Below are 5,187 nucleotides of genomic sequence, written 5' to 3'. Positions count from 1 at the left end.
ACCCTTACCCGTATCACCAAACCTGTCCTAATCTTACCCGTATCACCAAACCTGTGCTAATCTTACCCGTATCACCAAACCTGTGCTAACCTTACCGGTATCACCAAACCTGTGCTAATCTTACCCGTATCACCAAACCTGTGCTAATCTTACCCGTATCACCAAACCTGTGCTAATCTTACCCGTATCACCAAACCTGTGCTAATCTTACCCGTATCACCAAACCTGTCCTAATCTTACCCGTATCACCAAACCTGTGCTAATCTTACCCGTATCACCAAACCTGTGCTAATCTTACCCGTATCACCAAACCTGTGCTAATCTTACCCGTATCACCAAACCTGTCCTAATCTTACCCGTATCACCAAACCTGTGCTAATCTTACCCGTATCACCAAACCTGTGCTAACCTTACCGGTATCACCAAACCTGCGCTACCCTTACCCGTATCACCAAACCTGTCCTAATCTTACCCGTATCACCAAACCTGTGCTAATCTTACCCGTATCACCAAACCTGTGCTAATCTTACCCGTATCACCAAACCTGTGCTAACCTTACCCGTATCACCAAACCTGCGCTACCCTTACCCGCATCACCAAACCTGTGCTAATCTTACCCGTATCACCAAACCTGTGCTAATCTTACCCGTATCACCAAACCTGTGCTAATCTTACCCGTATCACCAAACCTGTGCTAACCTTACCCGTATCACCAAACCAGTGCTAAACTTACCCGTATCACCTAACCAGGGCTAATCTTACCCGTGTCACCAAACCAGTGCTAATCTTACCCGTATCACCAAACCAGTGCTAATCTTACCCGTATCACCAAACCTGTGCTAATCTTACCCGTATCACCAAACCAGTGCTAAACTTACCCGTATCACCAAACCAGTGCTAAACTTACCCGTATCACCAAACCTGTGCTAATCTTACCCGTATCACCAAACCAGTGCTAAACTTACCCGTATCACCAAACCAGTGCTAAACTTACCCGTATCACCAAACCAGTGCTAATCTTACCCGTATCACCAAACCAGTGCTAATCTTACCCGTATCACCAAACCAGTGCTAATCTTACCCGTATCACCAAACCTGTACTAAACTTACCCGTATCACCAAACCTGAGCTAATCTTACCCGTATCACCAAACCAGTGCTAAACTTACCCGTATCACCAAACCAGTGCTAAACTTACCCGTATCACCAAACCTGTGCTAATCTTACCCGTATCACCAAACCTGTGCAAAACTTACCCGTACCACCAAACCTGTGCTAATCTTACCCGTATCACCAAACCTGTGCTAATCTTACCCGTATCACCAAACCTGTGCTAACCTTACCCGTATCACCAAACCAGTGCTAAACTTACCCGTATCACCTAACCAGGGCTAATCTTACCCGTGTCACCAAACCAGTGCTAATCTTACCCGTGTCACCAAACCAGTGCTAATCTTACCCGTATCACCAAACCTGTGCTAATCTTACCCGTATCACCAAACCAGTGCTAAACTTACCCGTATCACCAAACCAGTGCTAAACTTACCCGTATCACCAAACCTGTGCTAATCTTACCCGTATCACCAAACCAGTGCTAAACTTACCCGTATCACCAAACCAGTGCTAAACTTACCCGTATCACCAAACCAGTGCTAATCTTACCCGTATCACCAAACCAGTGCTAATCTTACCCGTATCACCAAACCAGTGCTAATCTTACCCGTATCACCAAACCTGTGCTAAACTTACCTGTATCACCAAACCTGAGCTAATTTTACCCGTATCACCAAACCAGTGCTAAACTTACCCGTATCACCAAACCAGTGCTAAACTTACCCGTATCACCAAACCTGTGCTAATCTTACCCGTATCACCAAACCTGTGCAAAACTTACCCGTACCACCAAACCTGTGCTAATCTTACCCGTATCACCACACCTAAGCTAATCTTACCCGTATCACCAAACCAGTGCTAGACTTACCCGTATCACCAAACCAGTGCTAAACTTACCCGTATCACCAAACATGTGCTAATCTTACCCGTATCACCAAACCAGTGCTAAGCTTACCCGTATCACCAAACCTGTGCTAAGCTTACCCGTACCACCAAACCAGTGCTAACCTTACCCGTAACACCAAACCTGTGCTAACCTTACCCGTACCACCAAACCTGTGCTAATCTTACCCGTATCACCAGACCTGTGCTAAACTTACCCGTATCACCAAACCTGTGCTAACCTTACCCGTATCACCAAACCTGTGCTAAACTTACCAGTATCACCAAACCTGTGCTAAACTTACCCGTACCACCAAACCTGTGATAACCTTACCCGTACCACCAAACCAGCTAACCTTACCCATACCACCAAACCTGTGTTAACCTTACCCGTACCACCAAACCAGTGCTAAACTTACCCGTATCACCAAACCTGTGCAACCTGTGCTAACCTTACCCGTTTCACCAAACCTGTACTAACCTTACCCGTATCACAAAACCTGTGCTAACCTTACCCGTACCACCAAACCAGTGCTAAACTTACCCGTACCACCAAACCAGTGCTAACCTTACCCGTATCACCAAACCTGTGCTAATCTTACCCGTATCACCAAAACACCAAACCAGTGCTAACCTTACCCGTACCACCAAACCAGTGCTAACCTTACCCATATCACTACACCTGTGCTAACCTTACCCGTATCACCAAACCTGTGGTACCACCAAACCTGTGCTAACCTTACCCGTATCACCACACCTGTGCTAACCTTACCCATATCACCACACCTGTGCTAACCTTACCCGTATCACCAAACCTGTGCTAACCTTACCCGTATCACCACACCTGTGCTAACCTTACCTGTATCACCACACCTGTGCTAACCTTACCCGTATCACCACACCTAAGCTAACCTTACCCGTACCACCAAACCAGTGCTAACCTTACCCGTATCACCACACCTGTGCTAACCTTACCCGTATCACCAAACCTGTGCTAACCTTACCCGTATCACCACACATATTGTCTACATGAAGACAAATGGGCTACAAACAATAGAAAACTGTTAGGGCCTCCCACAGGAGATCAATCTACCCTGCAATCTCCTCTGAGCAATGCTGTGTCTTTATCATTCACACCAATAAGTTTCTATAGGCCACTCATCTATATGGGCCATTCAGTTTCTACAGGCCACACATCTGTATGGGCCATTCAGTTTCTACAGGCCACACATCTGTATGGGCCATTCAGTTTCTATAGGCCACACATCTGTATGGGCCATTCAGTTTCTATAGGCCACACATCTGTATGGGCCATTCAGTTTCTATAGGCCACACATCTGTATGGGCCATTCAGTTTCTATAGGCCACACATCTGTATGGGCCATTCAGTTTCTATAGGCCACACATCTGTATGGGCCATTCAGTTTCTATAGGCCACACATCTGTATGGGCCATTCAGTTTCTATAGGCCACACATCTGTATGGGCCATTCAGTTTCTATAGGCCACACATCTGTATGGGCCATTCAGTATCTATAGGCCACACATCTGTATGGGCCACTCAGTTTCTATAGGCCACACATCTGTATGGGCCATTCAGTTTCTATAGGCCACACATCTGTATGGGCCATTCAGTTTCCTATAGGCCACACATCTGTATGGGCCATTCAGTTTTCTATAGGCCACACATCTGTATGGGCCATTCAGTTTCCTACAGGCCACACATCTGTATGGGCCATTCAGTTTCTATATGCCACACATCTGTATGGGCCATTCAGTTTCTATAGGCCACACATCTGTATGGGCCATTCAGTTTCTATAGGCCACACATCTGTATGGGCCATTCAGTTTCTACAGGCCACACATCTGTATGGGCCATTCAGTTTCTACAGGCCACACATCTGTATGGGCCATTCAGTTTCTATAGGCCACACATCTGTATGGGCCATTCAGTTTCTATAGGCCACACATCTGTATGGGCCATTCAGTTTCTATAGGCCACACATCTGTATGGGCCATTCAGTTTCTATAGGCCACACATCTGTATTGGTCATTCAGTTTCTACAGGCCACACATCTGTATGGGCCATTCAGTTTCTATAGGCCACACATCTGTATGGGCCATTCACTTTCTACAGGCCACACATCTGTATGGGCCATTCAGTTTCTATAGGCCACACATCTGTATGGGCCATTCAGTTTCTACAGGCCACACATCTGTATGGGCCATTCAGTTTCTATAGGCCACACATCTGTATGGGCCATTCAGTTTCTATAGGCCACACATCTGTATGGGCGATTCAGTATCTATAGGCCACACATCTGTATGGGCCATTCAGTTTTCTATAGGCCACACATCTGTATGGGCCATTCAGTTTCCTATAGGCCACACATCTGTATGGGCCATTCAGTTTCTACAGGCCACACATCTGTATGGGCCATTCAGTTTCTACAGGCCACACATCTGTATGGGCCATTCAGTTTCTATAGGCCACACATCTGTATGGGCCATTCAGCTTCTACAGGCCACACATCTGTATGGGCCATTCAGTTTCTATAGGCCACACATCTGTATGGGCCATTCAGCTTCTACAGGCCACACATCTGTATGGGCCATTCAGTTTCTATAGGCCACACATCTGTATGGGCCATTCAGTATCTATAGGCCACACATCTGTATCGGCCATTCAGTTTCTATAGGCCACACATCTGTATGGGCCATTCAGTTTCTATAGGCCACACATCTGTATGGGCCATTCAGCATCTATAGGCCACACATCTGTATGGGCCATTTGGTTCACACCTTTACAGACACAGATAGAGTTGATTACATCTGAGGCACAGTAACAATGTAAATGCATCTGACTAAAGTTGACACACACTCTCACTCACACACACACACCTCTAGCAGCGCCTGACAGCTTCAACAAACAACCACACAGCAGACACTTCACACACACTTTAAAAGTCCAATTTCACTTCAAACTTCACATCATCTTTATAAGTCGTCGTGTAAAGGCTTTAGTCCGAACTGATATCCAGTGTTCAGATATTGTGAATATCTCGGCTCCTTCCAGCATCTACACACGTTTGTCAGACAGAACTATTTACATTTCCTTGTCCAGACGAGTGTGTGTGTAAATGTTCTTACTGACAGTTAGATGTCAGGCAGTGTCTGAAATCAGAATCATCCGG

Source organism: Siphateles boraxobius, unplaced genomic scaffold, assembly GCF_051911475.1.
Source record: "Siphateles boraxobius isolate OS27281-9 unplaced genomic scaffold, OSU_SipBor_1 170, whole genome shotgun sequence".
In the NCBI taxonomy this organism is placed as follows: domain Eukaryota; kingdom Metazoa; phylum Chordata; class Actinopteri; order Cypriniformes; family Leuciscidae; genus Siphateles; species Siphateles boraxobius.
Note: the sequence above shows the minus strand (reverse complement) of the source record.